Raw genomic sequence first — 19040 nt, 5'->3', positions numbered from 1 at the left:
AGGATTTTTTTTAAAACCAACTTTTTAAGTCATTACAACGCCTTCTGATTCTTTGGAGTTGGAGTTTGAAACCTTGAAATTGGAACATAGGTAGGGAAGAAACTGGAGGGTGGGCATACAGATCAAAGCAAACAAACGTGTACTGCTAACATCTGCTGTTTCAGATCTACGAAGGGCACGACACAAGAGGTCAAGCAGGGCTCCCCTCTTCCCTCATCTCTCAGGCAACAGCACCCATTGTGGGCACTAGAGCTGTGGCAGGGCCACTGTCCCCTGCCACCCGGGAGCACTGTTCACAGGGCCCTCTCTGTAAGTGGAGTTGGCTCAGCTGGGGTGGTACCTCTTGGAAGTAAACAGCAGGTGCCCCTGGAAGTAAGCAACATTCTGGTACCAGACACTCTGGTGTCTGGTCAGGGAGTGTTTTCTCAGCCCGATTCAGAAGATACTTTGCCTCATGCCCTTTGATGTTTTGGTTTCTAGTACAGTTGTCTCTTGAACAATGTGATGGTTAGGAGCACCAGCTCTCTGCACAGTGGAAAATTTGCAGTAACTTACAGTTGGCCCTCTGTACCCATGGTCATGTGATACATGTGGTTCTTCCATATCTGAGGATTCAACCAACTGCAGATGGTGTAGTACTGTAGAACTTACCATTGAAAAACATCCACATACAAGTGGACCCATGCATTTCAAATGTGTTGTTCAAGAGTCTCATGTACTCTGTTTTTAAATTGCATCATGCTGACAGGACACCTGCTTGTTATCTATTTGTGTGTTTTCAGTGCAAGTTTATAGAATTTATATGGATTTCACCATCTCACAAAATAAAGCAAGGGCCCCCTTTGCCTCATTGATTCAAGGCAGGAATTGTGCCAAACGATGCCCCCACTGCCAAATAAAGGGTGGGCCCTCCTGGACACTGGCTGGCTAGCACCCAGCAAGGAGAGTTTGAGAGAGAGAAGGGGGCCCTTCATGGCTCAGATCAAAACACGGGAAACATAAAATGTGAGTTAGCTAATGAGTAGAGAAAAAGAAAAAATGCAAGGAATTCCCACTTCATTATATTCTCAGAGGTCTACCGCCTGGCCCTTGGTAATGACCGTTCATCAGAGACAGTTACACGAGGGCCAGGCTTCTGAAACCCCTGTGGCAAGACAATTCACTAATTGGAACAAGTGGGATTTGGACCTCACCACCAGTTAGCCTGTGACAACTCTTAAATACTAATTAAAATAAAAACAAAGACAACAAAGACAGCACATTAAATAAAGTATGTTAAACATTTCATCTTACACATCTTTAGTAAATAAAAATGGATCCTGTATGACCCAAATTCTGAGAACCATCCTTAGCTCATTGGAAATGTCTAGTCTCTCTTTTCCACAGTCTCAGTGAGCTGCTTTGAATCCCTTTTGCCTCATTGCAGCTAAAACATGAGAGTGATGTTTCTCCTGCACCTGACTGTCCATCCCATCATCTCTAGTTTTTTTTTTTTTTTTTGCGGTATGCGGGCCTCTCACTGTTGTGGCCTCTCCCGTTGCGGAGCACATGCTCCAGACGCGCAGGCTCAGTGGCCATGGTTCACGGGCCCAGCCTCTCTGCGGCATGTGGGATCTTCCCGGACTGGGGCATGAACCCGCGTCCCCTGCATCGTCAGGTGGACTCTCAACCACTGCGCCACCAGGGAAGCCCCATCTCTAGTTTTTGACTCAGAGTTTTGGCTTCTGATTCCTGGATCCGACAGTGGCTTAGAGATGCAGAGTAGCTTTGATAGACAGAATTGAACAGGTGCTAATTTGCTCTCTTTCCCGGTCACAGCTTGGCCCCTGCAAGTTCATGCCAAGACTCAAAGTAACAGCCCAGGTTTTCCTGGCCCCAGCTCCCTCCTCTCCTCCACATCTTCCCTCAGGAGCTCTAACCCTGCTTCCCCATCAGCCTCACTTTCCTTTTATCAATCCCCAGTGCCCTCTTTTTCTTCTTTTATAAATTTATGTATTTACTTGTTTTTATTCTTGGCTGCGTTGGGTCTTCGTTTCTGTGCACGGGCTCCCTCCAGTTGCTGTGAGCGGGGGCCACTCCTCACCACGGTGCACGGGCCTCTCATCACGGTGGCCTCTCCCGCTGCAGAGCACGGGCTCCAGGTGCACGGGCCTCAGCAGTTGCGGTATTTGGGCTCAGTAGTTGTGGCTCACAGGCTCAGTAGTTGTGGCCCATGGGCTTAGCTGCTCCGTGGCATGTGGGATCCTCCTGGATGAGGGCTTGAACCCGTGTCCCCCGCATTGGAAGATGGACTCTTAACCACTGCACCACCAGGGAAGCCCAGTGCCCTCTTTTTCTAATCTCAAACAGGGATCCCTCACAATTCACGTATAACTCTTATAGTAGCTGGAAAAGTACCACAAATCAAATTACAGTAGGCTGGGGTTATTTTACTTTTGGTAAAGAGAATTCATAGATGGGAAGAGATTGGTGTGCTGAATCCGTCACTTATAATTAAGAGATTTAGAGCAAAATGTTATCGTCTGATTTGATAGCTACCTTGTACATGCATGTATACATGTGTGCATACAGGCATTATCAAGTTGAATAGCACCAAGCCATTGGAATAGAAAATGGATTGATGTGAAAGCAAGAGTCTCTTTATTCAGATTGTCCTGGTGGCCTTTAGTTCTAATCCAAAAAGCCCCTAGGTGTTATCTTTTGTTTGGACAGTTCAGATACTTTGCAGCCTGTTACTTCAGATGTGCTCACACATGGGAAAGCACTTTGTAATCAATTCCCATTAGGGGACCACACTGGGAAGCCCAGCTTCCCAGACCCTCTCCACATCAGGGGATACATTGCTACATGTGTGGATGGTACAAATTGCTCAGGCATCCAGTCTTTTCTCTTGTCAGGATTACAGTATAAAATTTAGACCCCGACGTGCCAAAGGCAGTTCTTACCACTCACTCATTTGTCTTTTCTTACCTTCCCTGCATGAGTGAGTGGATGTGGGGATCTGTGGTTAGTGTTCGATTGTCCTGGTATAACTTCATCATGTGCACAGCCTGTCACCTTCCTCATTCAGCCGAGTTCTCCATCATCTTCTGTGTAAACGCGTGAGGTGTGCAGGGTGTTTCTGTAACATTTCTGCTTTTTGGCAAGTGCTTTAGGACTTTCTTTGCTGGTGTCAGTGTCCAGGTCTCCTTTCCTCCCTTTACTGATTTGCTTTAGGCTTGACTTGAGCCCAGGTCTGTCCATTCCAAAGCCAGAGTGCTTTTAATTACACCTCATGGCCTGGATCCAAAGTTTAGACTTTAGGTTTTACTTGCAAGTTGGTAAACAACACTTACAAGAGAAGTTGCTATTTGACTATTTTGGGAAAGTCAGTGCTTTCCTTTTAATTCTCTCTTATGCATTTTGAGGAGCAGTGAGAGCATAGCACCATTAGAGAGTTTCATATGGTCATGGATTTTAAACAAAACCTTTATTTATCCAACTGGCATTACAAGTAAAATGTAATTAAATTCTATTTTAACTACATTTTATTTTAAATGTAATTAAAATTAAAATGTACTCTTTCTCCAAATTCATTACGTTTCCTATGTGACCATTATAGAGACCAGACCAGTCATAATCTCTTAATGGAGAGCGGAATCAATTTAGTGGGTTGTTACCAAGAGCAGGTCAAGGCAGGCTCTTGGTAATGGATTAGTAAACAGTTCCAGTGGACAGAGCTGGTTCAGCTCACAGTCTTAGAGGCCCCATTGCATGCCCAGCGTCTCCTCTCACCACTGTGGCACAGCCGCAGCCAGGTGAGTTAGAGGAGATGGGAGCATGGCCCCTGACTTGAGGGACCCTAAGCAGGGTGACCACCACAGTGCTTAAAGAAGGATTAACAGCACAGCTTGATGCCTTTATTCAGGTTTATCTAAAGGTCTCTACTCTTTCAAAGCAACGTCCAGCTGTGAGATGAGACTGCTGGTCTGAAAACTTGGGCTATAATCTGACTCTGTCAGTTAACCCTCATCTTTGTTGTCTTTGGTTTTCACATCACAAATGAAGGGCTGGGACAAGAGGGGTTTTGTTATCTGATTCATTCAGTATCAGTTGAGTCCATTTAAGGAAGAATGTAGCATTATTGTGGCTACCTGAAGTAGTAGCTTTTAAAAAAATGAGTAGGGAGTTGTACTCATTTCACAAAACAGTGCAGCATGCTAACAATTGCATTTTTTCTCACATGGTAGACTAAGGAGGGACACCATTGCAATTTGTAGAAAACAGAAAAGCCACAGAGAAACAAGATGTAAATTTGTCTCCAAATGATCTAGAAAATCGAGTCTCCTACAAAGTATTGGATATCATGCCTTTATTTCTCATTTCTCATCAAAGGTAACTCATATCGGCAGATACTACCCTGAACTTATTTCAGGAGAAATAAAGAGTTGCAGAAGTATGGGTGTTGGTTCTCCAGAGATATAAAATTTCCCTAGGATGTCACCTTCAACTCTCCCCATCACCCCAGAGGTAGTGCTAGAATGCCATTTCTTCTCCTGGAATCTTCCAGCCTTTTCTTTAGTATTTGGTAAGGCTAAAATGTGTCATTTTTTTCCTGATTCTAAAAATTTTCATCTGTGAACATACTCTTCCCTGATTGCTCCTCATTTTGTTGTGCTTTTTCACTCATTTTTTTCCTTTCATGTTGAAAGTGAAGCCACAAGGCCGAGCTGAGTTTCTCCCATATGCCTTGTCTATGCATCAGCAGGAGGAACAGCAGCCCAGAGTCGGGGAGGACCTGTGTTTTTCTTCCAACTCTGCCATTATATCTTCTCTGGGGCCCTGAGCTGGTCACTCAGTCTCTCTGGGCGCTAATTTCCTCCTCTAAAAAAGAGAACAACCATCCCTGTTTTACCTCACCTAAGGATGTGGTGAGAATTAAAGGTGACATTGGATTAAGAAGCATGACGGACATAAAGTACAACATAGGTACCTATGACTATACCCCTTCCAGCTGAGGCCAGGAGAGATACACACTTCCTCTCCCTCCAGCCAGCCTGGAAGCTCCATCCAGACAAGGATCTTTGTATCTCCTTTCACTGGCTCCGCAATGCTGAGTACATGGTAGAGGCCCAGTAATAGTTGTTGAGTTCATATTTTAATGTTGCTGTTGTTCATTCTCTCCAGGAAGTCATTTTCTAGCCTTTAAAGTTTCCAAAGTCAGCCAAGACAGAGACTACAACAACTAGTGGACCAGAAATCAGGGCTGTGTGTAGAGAGACCCTGAGTAAAGGAAGTGTTTTCACTAGGTGTCCACACCCTTCTTAAGGGTGTCCTGCCGGACAGCCTTACATGTCATTTACACAATTCCAAGGTGTCCGCATATTTCAGGACTGTAGAGCTTTTTAAAAAAATTTTTTTAATTGAAGTATAGTTAATGTACAATATTTTATAAGTTACAGGTGTACAATATAGTGAGTCACAATTTTTAAAGGTTATACTCTATAGCTATTATAAAATATTGGCTATATTGCCCCATGTTGTACAATATATCCTTATAGCATATTTTATACACAGTAGTTTGTACCTCTTAGCCCCTTACCCCTATATTGCCCCCCCTCCTTCCCTCTCCCCACGGGTAACTACTGGGGTATTCTCTATATCTGTGAGTCTGCTTCTTTTGTGTTGTATTCATTAGTTGTTGTATTTTTTAGTTTCCACATATAAGTGATATCATACAGTATTTGTCTTTCTCTGTCTGACTTATTTCACTTAGTCTAATACTCTCCAAGTCCATCCATGTTGCTACAAATGGCAAAATTTCATTCTTTTTTATGGCTAATATTCCATTGTATATATGTGTGTGTGTGTGTGTGTATTTCACATCTTCTTTATCCATTCATCTGTTGATGGACATTAAGTTGCTTCCATATCTTGCCAATTGCAAATAATGCTGCTGTGAACATTGGGGTGTGTGTATATTTTTGAAATAGCATTTCTGCTTGTGTCCTCTGTGCACAGCCAGGGAGGGACTTGGAGGCTGGCTATAAACAGCTCAGATCTACACTCGAGTCTCTGTGGAAGGTCTCGTATGTATAATCTACAGCAATTTTGATTTTCCTGAGTTCTCTTATTGATCAACTAATTCTGAAAAAATACTCTGTCCACTTCTTTGTGGGATTTTACAGACCATGGAATGGCACTGATAAAGGAGCCTGCAGCTGTGTCCACAGGTTACGATTTGCTTCATCAGACAAGGGGTACCATCTGAATGACAAGTGGCTGAGAATGAAACAGTCATTTATTTTCTTAATTGTAGGCTAAAGGGAATTAGCCTACGTGTTTTAAAAGTGTAAGGTCAGGGCTTCCGTGGTGGCGCAGTGGTTGAGAGTCCGCCTGCCGATGCAGGGGACACGGGTTTGTGCCCCAGTCCGGGAAGATCCCACATCCCACATGCCGCAGAGCGGCTGGGCCCGTGAGCCATGGCTGCTGAGCCTGCGCGTCCGGAGCCTGTGCTCCGCAACGGGAGAGGCCACAGCAGTGAGAGGCCCAAGTACTGGAAAAAAAAAAAAATGTGTAAGGTCAGACTGAAATGGCCTACTTACCTAAAAATCTTCTTCCCAAAGGAGTTTATGGAGGGAATATTGCTACTCCCTTTTCAGTTTTCTCACCTCCTTCATTCATTTACTAATAAGAACTAAGCCGCAGAGTGTGCCAGACACTGGGGTAGACGTGAGCATGAGCAAAATCCAGACATTGACTGAGTCGGGGTAGCAGGCCTTAAGTCTCCAGCAGAGAGGTCTCCAAAAATCCCACCAAGTGCCACAAAAGGAGGAGCTAGCCACTGTCCCATCCACCACATCCAGTAGGAACCAACGCCAGGCTCCACCTGCTCCAGATCATCAGGTTACCTTCCTTCCCTGGAAGGTCAAACTGATAGCAAGAAAGCAGAGAGGAGGTTATGGAGAGAGAAGAAGGGGCCTCCCATGTGGGCTTCTAGGCTTGAGGCAGGCCAGTCAGAGGCAGGAGGGAAATGGCTTATTCTGGACTGAAATGGAACTTGGATTAATATATTGGATTGGACATTCTGATTGAAGAGATTGTTCTTGTAAGTAAAGCTTCTGGATGACTTTAGTGCCCACCCTAAAGGGTGGGGAAGGATGGCCTACAGAGCAATTTAATGAGATCTATGAAAAATAGTACCACCGCCTGATTATTTCATTATTGTTCATGGTACAGGAAGTGTACGTCACCTTGGCAAGAGTAATTTCACACTTTATGAAAATAACTCAACTCTTATGTTTCTAACTCACTTCAGTCCTCTTACCTTCATTGTATGATGGACCAAGAGCATATTTAGCTGCTGATGAAGAACTCCTAGTTTATATGCTTTTTTGCATTTTATTGAGATATTACAGACTTCAAATAAAGGGCACTGAACATGGGTATAACTCGTTGACTTTTTACCTATGAACACACATGTACAACTCCCACCCTGAGCAAGAAATGGGAGATTTCTGGCACTGGAGAGGCCCCTCCCAGTCAAATGTCCCTCTTCCTGGGCATTGCTCAGTTTTCTGTTACTTTTAGTATTGTTCTTATTGATATTATATACTTGTTATATACAGGATTAAGCCCTTTATCTGCCTATTACATCCATTTACCCCAGTTTGTTCTTTTTAAAAAAAAAATTATAGTTGATTTACAATGTTGTGTTAATTTCTGCTGTACAGCAAAGTGATTCAGTTATATGTATATTGAGTTGGCCATAAAGTTCATTTGGGTTTTTCTGTAACTTTTGGCCAACACAATATATACATTCTTTTTTATATTCTTTTCCATTATGGTTTATCACAGGATATTAAATATAGTTCCCTGTGCTATACAGTAGGACCTTGTTGTTTACCCATTCTATATATAATAGTTTGCATCTGCTAACCCCAAATTCTCAATCCATCCCTCTCCCACCTCCACTCCCTCTTGGCAACCACAAATTTGTTCTCTATGTCTGTGAATCTGTTTCTGTTTTGTAGATAGGTTCATTTGTGTCACATTTTAGATTCCACATATAAATGATATCATATGGTATTTGTCTTTCTCTTTCTGACTTACTTCACTTAGTAATAATAATAATAATATGATAATCTCTAGGTCCATCCATGTTGCTGCAAATGGCATTATTTCATTCTTTTTTATGGCTGAGCAATATTCCTGTGTGTGTGTGTGTGTGTGTGTATACATATATATATATATCACATCTTCTTTGTTCATAAATGTCGATGGACATTTAGGTTGCTTCCATGTCTTGGCTATTATGAATAGTGCTTCTATTAACATAGGGGTGCATGTGTCTTTTAGAATTATAATTTTGTCCAGGTATATGCCCAGGAATGGGATTACTGGATCATTCGGCAACTCTATTTTTAGTTTTTTGAGGAACCTCCATACTGTTTTCCACAGTGGCTGTACCAACTTACATTCCCACTAACAGTGTAGGAGGGTTCCCTTTTCTCCCTCTCGAGCATTTATTATTTGTAGACTTTTCAATGATAGCCATTTTGACAGGTATGAGGTAGCACCTCATTGTAGTTTTGATGTGCATTTCTCTAATAATTAGCAATTTTGAGCATCTTTTCATGTGCCTATTGACCATCTGTATGTCTTCTTTGGAGAAATGTCTATTTAGGTCTTCTACCAGTTTTTCAATTGGGTTGTTTTTTTGTTGTTCAGTTGTATGAGTTGTTTGTATATTTTGGAAATTAAGCCCTTGTCAGTCGCATCATTTGCAAATATTTTCTACCAGTCCGTAGGTTGTCTTTTCGTTTTGTTTATGGTTTCCTTAACTGTGCAAAAGCTTGTAAATTTGATTAGGTCCCATTTGGTTTTTTTTGCTTTTATTTCTATTACCTTTCCCAGTTTGTTCTTTTGCTTCTAACATTGTGTATGATACTTTTAAAATTTATATTCATAAGGGTGTAAGTATGTATACATTTATAAGAGGGTTTTATATATACTTTATCATAGAAATATATACACACATATACACATACTCACACAGACCCTATTAGTCTTTTTATTAAAAAATATATTCTATAATGCTATTTGTATGCTACTGTATATTAGCTGCATGGTAGGGTATAAAAATAGTTCAACTTAAAAGGAGGCAGTTATGAGGTGACAGTGTCACTTTATAGTCATTCTTACTTGTATCCTTTACAAACTAGATTAACTACCATACGTGTATCAAGGGAAGGACAAAGAAAGGACAAACCTAGTAAATTTTTATCATCTGCAACTGATTGTCAGAGTGGGAGAGTGCTTAGGGAAAACAACAGCTTTCAAAAATTCTAATGTGAAGCCTATTGTATTTGAGTAGCCCAAAATAATCTTTTAAACGGAAAATAAATATTATTATATAACCTGAAAAAATATATTCTATAACACTCTCTGAACACAATTAACAAATAATGTAGTTTGGGGTATAAAACAGGAATTAGCAGCCCTTACAGCCCCACTCTGTAGTCACTCAGAGCAGCAGAGGTGAAAGTTCTTGCACCTCCAAAAATCCTAGTAGGAGCTGAATCCAGGCCGTCTGTCCATGTTCCATGGATCCCGAGCAGAGGGGCCTTCAGAATCTTGTTGGAAAAGCAGGATGATGTGGGTAAGAGCACAGGCTTCAGAGTCAAAGTTGCCTGGATTGAAACCCTGCCCTATCATGTGTCAGCTCTGTGGCTGAGCAAACTGTTTAGCTCCTCCAGGCCTCCATTTCTTATTCTATATAGTGGGGATGGTACTACTTACTTCTTATTATTGTGAGGGGTTACGGAAGGTAACTCCTGTTAGAGAAACTGTTCTAGATGGTTGCTCAGAACACTGTGGCTGGCTGCTCTTGGCAGAGCCCTGTGAGGGTGCATCTGGGCTGAACCCAGGCTTTCAGACAAAATGCCATTACCCCTATCTGACCAGTGAAGCCGTTAGGTCTCAGGGAGGTTCGATCAGCACTGCCCAGTGAACTTTCTATAGTGGTGGAAATGTTCTACGTGCGTAGCATCCAGAATAGTAGCCTCTGGCCCCGAGTGACTAGTGGCTGCAGAATAACAAGCACAGTTCCAGGCCGCTCAGAAGTTCAGCAGTGAGCCAGACCCAGCTCTGATGTCTGGCTCAGAATTCCTTCCACACTCCCCTGCAGTGCCCCGTTCCTCGGAAGCAGGAACCTGATGGGTGGTCCCTGCTATGGTCCCAGTGAGCCTGCTGAAGAGGGACACACCCATACTGGGCTTCTGTAGACAAAAGCAAAACCTTTATGTAACATTGGTGTTGGGGTTATAAATCTGACAGAGAAGATGATGGCTTTTTCTCAGTAAGGAAGTACAATGAGCATCTTTAGGTTTGGTTTGGGCCTGCAGCCCCAGGCCAGCGGTACAGTGAGAACATGCCCTGTTGACTTATTGAGGCAGAAAAGTGGGTGCTGCTGTGATGGCCAGTGCTTAGTATGTTCAAAGACCTCAGGGATCAGGGTGTCCTAAAATGGGAGTTTATCATTTCATCTCCTGTTTCTTATTTTGACAGATGACAGGGGGCCTTTTAAATTTTTTTAATTTGTTGACGTTGCTTAATAAAACACAAAATCCAGCATCAGATTAAAGCACTAAGTTCAGATTTACCCTTTGCTGCAAATCTGAAACGGAGGTTGGACCAGGACAAGCACAGTACAGACTTTTGTTGTGGGCGGGAGAATGAAATGCATAAAAAGAACCAGCTACTGAACAGGCAGCTCCCATCGCCTCGACGGACAGCTCTCCGCCTGCTTCCAGCCCTGTCCTCTCCTCGGGCTCAGCCCCCTCCTTGTCTATACCCACTCCTACCAGTCTGCCGTGGAGGACGTGCCCTGTCCACACGGACTGCCCAGTGTCTGCTCCTGGGCCACAGATCTTCTTTCCACTCACAAGGCAGCCTTCAGAGTAGGGTCGCCTGATCTTGGAGCTTTCTCAGGAGGAAGAGTGCTTCCCTGTCCACAGTACTCTCTGCCACACGTGGGTGCTTCCTGACCTCACACTCCTGAAGATGCCCAGGACTTTACAAACGCCCCGTTCCCGAATCCTCACCACAGCTGGATGAGATTTCCCAATGTCCACTCCCAGGGGAGATGTGTCCCTGGCACGAGCTGGGAGGAGGGGTGATGGGATTCCAGGCAAATGATCTCTGAGCCAGCCTGAGGTTTGAGATTGTCTTAGTTACAATATGGGACATACCATCTTTTACGGGAAATTGAAAACCTAACCCCCCCACCTAGAAGGCAGTTTCCTCTCTGAGGATGCATTCTGAATGACAGACTTCCAGTGTTTTCAAAACATTCTTTAACAATACTGTGTGGTTAAAGCAGTCTTCAAATACTAAGTCCTTTACTCCTCACTCTAGCCTTTTGAGAGAGGGAAGGTATAATCCCAGCTTTGTAGATGGGGAAATTGAAGGCTGGAGATGAAACAGTTTGCCCAAGATGATGCAGGTGGCAAGTGGCAGAACCAGGTTTCGCACCCGGGCTGCTGGCTGCCCAGCTCAGGCTCTTAACCAACAATCTCACAGCCTCCCCATCTCGCCGGCCAACCCTTGGGATGCAGACCACTCAAAATGTAAAGTAAAAAACCACTTCTGACTCAAAACAGTGAGCGTATCATATGTTAGCACTGACACTGCTTCCTCTCTCTAAGTCTTCTCTTAGAAAAGTTACTTTCATCCTAGACTCTGTGTCACTTAGACAAAGGACTTGTATTTGCTAAAGGTTGATGGGGGGGCAGAGCCCTTTCTTTCTCCCTTCCAGAAACCACTGCAGTGCCTCCTGCATTCAGACAGTGATTAGCAGGCTCCTGTGTACCAGTCTCCGCCAGTCACTGGCCAGGGCAGGAGTTGGGGCTGGTGCTGTCCACGATCACAGGTCAGAAAACCCCCACTATTCTCCAGGCCTCGGGACCCCAGACAGTCCCCAACTATCCCAGGTGGATCGGGATGCAGCCCCACCGCTCAGGGGCCCCTAAGTACAAGGAGGCTTCTGGGCCTTCACTTGCCAGTGGGTTCTTGTGGGGGGATGCTGGGAACAAGAAGAGAGAATTCAGTCACAATGTGAGATGCTGGCAGCTATGAAAAATTTATTTTTAATGATAAATTAGTCATCTACTGCTTCAACCTTGCAAATGCTTTTATAAAAATCAACAAATGGGAATATAATCCGTGGGCCACATATTTTTTGTTTGTTTGTTTGTTTGTTTTTGCGGTATGCGGGCCTCTCACTGTTGTGACCTCTCCCGTTGTGGAGCGCAGGCTCAGCGGCCATGGCTCATGGGCCTAGCCGCTCCGCGGCATGTGGGATCTTCCCAGACCGAGGCACGAACCCGTGTCCCCCGCATCGGCAGGCGGACTCTCAACCACTGCGCCACCAGGGAAGCCCGGCTACATACTTCTTATATTAGTCTCGTCCTTATTAATTGGTCCCCATTTGCTTCTAGCTGATCACACCACCACCGTTGACTTCTGAATGTCTAAGCTATGAAATCTCAAACATCCACCAGGTACAAACCAGCGTTTGTTCACAAGCTCAGACTTCCCTCGAAGGCAGCCAAAATGAAATAGGCAATGCTCTCTTTAGTTTAATTAGGACAGCAACTTAAAGTCCCTTTGGCTCCTACTGATTTCCTGGACACATAGCTGGTACTTATTTTCACCTGTGTAGTATTTGATCCTGCTGGGTTTTGTTGTTGTTTTTGACATTGTTCTCTCCTCCCCTCAGAATAGCATCCCATTTCACTTTAATTTCTGGGTCAAAAAGGACTCATGTGAGGAGAGACATCTGGAAACCTGAATTCTAGTCTGGATTCCAGTACGTGCTGACTGTAAATTTGTAAAATTGGCCTAATGATCTGTATGGGGTTCTTCTACAGAAAAGAATGATTTGTCAAATTGCTCTAGAAAATATAGATATAATATATAAGAAGCTATTATCTGATAAATATGGGTTCTCTTTATTTTTTTTTTTAAATCTTGAAGACAGATCCAAACTCTTTTTCTCCGGTCCAAGCAAACAACTAAGTAAGAAGATCCTAGTTCCTTGAACTGCTTACCAGAGCTTTTTCTTATCTTTTATGCATCCCTATTGTCATTCTTTAAACTCTCCTTAAGCTTTCCATGCTTGTCTTTTAAAAAATGCTTGGCAAGACATTTACAACAGGATTTATTCAAGTCAGTGTGAAATAGAATTAAGAGTTTAAGAAGCCAGCGTCTTAAATGGAACTTATTTTCAGTTTCCATTAGTTGCTGAGACAGAAATTTAGTTTTCCCTTTAGAACTAGTGGGATTCTTTAACCTTTTGTGGATAGAGTTTATTGACAGAGAAAATGCGGAGAAGCACACATGGGATTTAATGTACTTTGATAGCTTCTTATCTCTGCTGTAAGAGTTTTCTGATGAAAGTGCCATGGAGTGGGGGGGGTCCTCGTTTCTCCCAGTTTGCATTCTGCATGCTCATAATCACTCTTGGACCTTGGAAGCGTTTCTGGAGACCATGGCGTGCAGTCGAGTCCTCAGGACTAGCAACCCTCCATCACTTTAAGTCACCTTAGGACTCCAGGGAGCCTGCTTAACGTTGGTACCTCAAATTGTTCATTCAGGTCCAAGGTGTTGTCTCACCTGCTGCCATTTTCTTTGTGTTTCTCTCCTCTCCACTCTGCTCCCAGTCTGTCACCAACCTATATTTCATCTCCTGGTATAAAGTTTCTCTCTGGATGGATGTCAAAGGTTCTAATTCTACCACATTCCTATGACTCTGAGTCTCTTCTCTGTGGGGGAAACCGACCAGCTGTTTATCAGTTTTTTCCCCTCTCATGAATCCAGGAAGGGAGAACAAAGCATAGCTTAGAGAACACATTCTAGCATTTTCCTAAGGCTTTTATTCGAGTTAAATTTTCTTGGCATGTGGCATTAATTAACTAAGAAGGTTACAAAATCAGGATTAAAATCAGGCCCTTCATTGACATATATACACACCAAATGTAAAATCGATAACTAGTGGGAAGCAGCCACATAGCACAGGGAGATCAGCTCGGTGCTTTTTGACCACCTAGAGGGGTGGGATAGGGAGGGTGAGAGGGAGACGCAAGAGGGAGGAAATATGGGGGTATATGTATATGTAGAGCTGATTCACTTTATGAAGCAGAAACGTAACACACCATTGTAAGGCAATTATACTCCAATAAAGATGTTAAAAAAAAAAACCCAAACAAACAAACAAAAAAACCCAGGCCCTTCCAAACTTTTCTTTCTCCCTCCAATCCTTGCCATTGTCTTGAAAGCTACAATCCATATCAATTAACCACCTATCTAGAAACCAATGGAAAACACAGCATGTGGAAAAATTCTCTTTTTTTCTGATAAATGCTTTTTAAACAGGCTGATTCTCTTTTGAACCTTAAAGATGTAAGCTTGGGGGCTATCTGATTTCAAGGTTGTAGGGCAACATTTAAAATTCTTATACACACAGCTCTTCAGGTCTAGTGGCTGAATTTTAGCAAGTCATTCACATGCAGAGTCATTTGTTAGAAAATGATCAAACAAATGATTTTCTGCATGGCTTTTTCCTTCTCGCTGAGTTGGTGTCATTCATTGCCATTTGCCTCTTCCCAGTTATTTTTGTTCTGACATAGCTTCCACACTTTGCATTGTGCCTTCTCCTCGTAGCCTCCCACTTCACATCTGCTAAACTAATTTCCCAAACTGCCAGTTTAAGAAGAATTAGGTAGCTTATTACCATTTGTCTCAAAGTTAAGAACCCTTCCCAGGAACTTTTATCCATTCATCCAACAAATATTTGAGGGCCCACCAGGAGCACCCGTGCTTACCAAATTTGGGGTTTAATTATATCTGGATTTTACTACCTTTTCCTGGTACATAATAAGCTCCTACATGATAGTCAGGCACACATTTCCTATATATCCTGTCCCTCTTTGAAGATTCTAAATCTTATGAGTAATTAATAACTAGTAAGTGTTGAACAGGTATTGGAAAGTTTAGAATTACTATGGTATTGCTTTGTAGGGCTTCCTTCCAAACTTAATGCCTTTCCTTAAAATTTTCAGTTGGGCTGTTCTTTTTTTTTTTTTTTTAACGATTTTTTTGATGTGGACCATATTTTTTTTTAAGTCTTTATTGATTTTGTTACAATATTGCTTCTGTTTTATGTTTTGGATTTTTGGCCACAAGGCATGTGGGATCCTAGCTTCCCAACCAGGGATTGAACCCGCACCCCCTGCATTGGAAGGCAAAATCTTAACCTCTGGACGACCAGGGAAGTCCCAGACTGTTCTTTTTATAGTGCAGACAAAACCAAATTTCATAGTGGTTAAAATATTTTTGTAGTTTGGTGATGAGAAATGCTGGAAAACTCTACTGTTCACTTTTCCAGTGAGAAACCCCAATTCAGAGTCAAGGTTGCCCAGAGGTGGTGAGAAGGTGGGCAAACCAGGGTGGTGGCAGGTAGACAAGGCCAGGCAGGTGATGGGCAGGGTCCCCCATACCAGCTTTCAGCCAGCACAATCCCCCCTGGGATCAGGTGTCAACATTAAAGTTCTAAAGGAAGGTTCCCCTCCCCAGAAGAGCAGAAAACCACACTGGTTTAGAGGCTTGTTATTTTTAGTTCATTAACATCCAGGGGAGATCGTAGATTTGCATAGATTTGGGAAGATTGGTCAGCATCTTTGCCTCAGTTTCCCATTTGACAAAATGGTCCAGATCTAACCTAAATCTACACCACAATTTCAATTAAAATTTTCATCTTCTGTAGTCAAGAAGTCAGGAAACAGTAGGCTGCTTTTCCTTTTCTTGAAAATCATTAAGTCCAAACTTAGGCTCTTATTTTTGAGCCTAACACATCCTAAGCCCCTTCTTTATGAGTCCTTTGGTCTAGGTATTAAAATTTATGGGGTTTTACTCCACTCTGCAGTATTTCCACTTTCCTTTTAAAAACTCTGGCCACTGTTAGGAATACACTGTACTGATTACAGTGAGAAAATTACTCTCATAATTCTCTTTACCCTCAAACTGTGTTTATTGAATCAGCCTTTCCCAATGTCCTAGAGTTCCCTTGGCCATATGTAGTATATTATAATTATTACCCTGCTCTCCTGAAAGAATGAAGGTAATTTCCAAGGTGCCTAAACTATCAACAGGGGTTTGTTTTAAAGTGCCAGAGAATCTGATTTATTGCCTCACAGATGATTTTTCTGTTCTGTAGTCTAGTCTTATTCATACAAACCTCAGTCTCAAGATCTGTGTCTCAAATGGTTGTTAGTATAGGTGGGAGATAGTTCCAGGCTTAGCACGGTAACCAGCTACTGTTTGGATGTGTCTTTCAGCCCAAGCCACCAGTGCTCCTTCACTGATAACCACTGTTTCTGGAGAGTCCGTATGTAGCAGTTTAAAACTCAGGCTTGAGGGCTTCCCTGGTGGCGCAGTGGTTGAGAGTCCGCCTGCCGATGCAGGGGACACGGGTTCGTGCCCCGGTCCGGGAAGATCCCACATGCCGTGGAGTGGCTGGGCCCGTGAGCCGTGGCCGCTGAGCCTGCGTGTCAGGAGCCTGTGCTCCGCAGTGGGAGAGGCCATAGCAGTGAGAGGCCCGCGTACCGCAAAAAAAACCAAAAAAAACCCCCAAAACACTCAGGCTTGAGCTGACACTGCCCAGGTTTGTGTCCTGGGTCTGCCACTTGCTACCTGTGTGACTTTGGACAAGATACTTAGATTCTCTGTACTTTGGCTCCCTCATATGTGAAATGAGAATAATAATGATTGTAACTGTGTTGCTGTTGAGGGTTGAATTAGATAATAGGGTGGTTAGAATATCATCTAGCGTGCGGCAAACTCACTAAGTCTCAGTTATGATAATTACCTCAGGAGTTGTTCACTAATCTAGAGAAAATATTGACTCTCCTAATCATTTTTGAATGTGTTTGAGTAGAGTCTATAAAATCTTGGTAAAATATCCTTATGTCCCAATAGCTTACCTCTCCAGGAGGATTCTCGCGTCATCAGTTGGTAACTTTTTGTTCCTAAGCATTTGCTGTGTGCCACATTCCGCTCTTGGACACTCTGCTTAAGCTGTCACCTCTTTACAGGGGGTTCCCAGACCTGCCCCTCTCCTAAGACTCAATCAGGCACCAGGGTCTCACCTGCTTTTAGATGCTCCCCTCTTTTTTTTTTTTTTCTTGTTTTGATAAATTTATTTATTGATTTTTGGCTGTGTTGGGTCTTCGTTGCTGTGCGCAGGCTTTCTATAGTTGCGGTGAGCGGGGGCTACTACTCTTCGTTGCGGTGCGCGGGCTTCTCATTGCGGCGGCTTCTCTTGTTGCAGAGCATGGGCTCTAGGCGCGTGGGCTTCAGTAGTTGTGGCACGTGGGCTCAGTAGTTGTGGCTCGCAGGCTTAGTTGCTCCGCGGCATGTGGGATCTTCCCGGACCAGGGCTCGAACCCTTGTCCCCTGCATTGGCAGGATTCTTAACCACTATGCCACCAGGGAAGCCCGAGATGCCCCCCCTCTTAAAGCCCCTCTCCCTGTGTTTCATTGGTTAGTATCTCCTCCATTTGCCCAGACTTCTGTTGGCTGTTCTGTGTCTCTCCCAGAGCCCTAGGTATTGAGGTGCTCAGTAATTGTTGAAAGAACACGAGCTATAGTCTCCTGTTTAGAGACTGAAATGTAAAAGTCTCACATTTTCTGGGCTCTGCCTCTTTGAAAACAGGGTGGTTTCTTTTTTCCAGTCTTCAGCCTCCTCAGCCCTGCTTGATGAATTGGAAAACGAAAACTAACCTAAGTAAGCTGTTGCTGGGATAACTGCAGGCCCTCTTGGGTGCCGCGGGGTTTACTCATCTTACCCCGAAGCTCCCTGGCTCGGGCCCGGCTCGCTCTACACCGCCCGCGGGTCCGGGAAAGGCGCTGCCGACTCCCGACGAGCCAGGCGACCCGGGAGCGCCACCTTGTGGGCGCCTTGGTTGCTGACATTGCCAAGGAGCCGGTGTTCCTCCACCACCCAGTATTCTGGTTTCCCATTTCAGGACCTGGGGAAATGTAGCCAAAAATGAGATTCTAGATAATTACAAAATGGCGGTCAGGCAGACTTATTGTGAATAATCGACCTCTGGGTTTAAATAGGGCAAGTGCCTTTGAGCTGACTCAGATTTCTTTTCATTGAGTAGTAGGTACTATGTTTTTAACAGGGATTTTTGAATGGCCAGTTCTGGATTTTACATGCACTGGTGAAGAAAGATAAATTTACGTTCTAGGTTGTACATCACTGGATTCAGATTGTTATCAGTTTTTGAGGAGTTGTTTTTTGCATGAATTTTTTTTTTAGTGGCAAAGTTTTGTTACTCAAAGTGTGACCAGGAAAACCCAGGAGCTCGTTAGAAAATTAGAGTCTCAGTCCCCGTTCCAGACCTGCTGCACCGGAATCTGCGGTGATTCGTGGGCACGTGACAGTTTGCGAAGCGCAGGTGGAAGTAAGGTGGAAGATCTGTGCTCTTGTCCCCGCGCGGCCCCGTCCCTGTGTGCCTCATCTCACCCCACGTGATCACATTCTGTCAGCCTCAGCCGCCTGGGTGTGAAATTGGATCTTGGTTCCCGCCTTACCTGCCCCTGGGTCAGCTGAGGACGAGCTGAAATCATATACAGAAGGTCACTTTGAACGTGATAAAAGCCTGTGCAAGTGTAAAGGAAAACTATGAGGGAGAATTCTTACATTTCATACTCAGCCATCATTAGCTAATCTACTTCATATTAGCTACATCCTCAGCAAAGCGAGCATTCACCTGTAACCGTTTGTTGTGCTTCACATAGTGTCTGGGCAGATTTCACCAAGTTTGCAAAGGTCTCTCTTAGGCTAGTCTTCCCAGAGCTCAGAATAATCAAATTACATTCCGTTTTCTTTAACAAGACCTTTCACAGAATTTGCCTTCCTGGGGTCTCAGAAGCATTCCTCCTGTTGAGCCCAGGTTGGGGCACAGTAGGTGCTTGGGGATGCTTGTTGATTA

The 19040-nt window shown here is 43.7% G+C and overlaps 1 protein-coding gene across 2 annotated transcripts in view; it reads left to right on the top strand.

Moving 5' to 3' along the window:
* Positions 1–19040, top strand: part of RASGRF2 (Ras protein specific guanine nucleotide releasing factor 2) — a gene marked incomplete at both ends in the record, with an annotated part of 248550 nt that overhangs the window by 196822 nt on the left and 32688 nt on the right. The gene's annotated exons all lie outside the window — the stretch shown is intronic.

This window comes from Hyperoodon ampullatus (assembly GCF_949752795.1).
Source record: "Hyperoodon ampullatus genome assembly, chromosome: 4".
Lineage (NCBI taxonomy): Eukaryota > Metazoa > Chordata > Mammalia > Artiodactyla > Ziphiidae > Hyperoodon > Hyperoodon ampullatus.
Note: the sequence above shows the minus strand (reverse complement) of the source record. Positions and strands in the feature narration are given on the sequence as shown.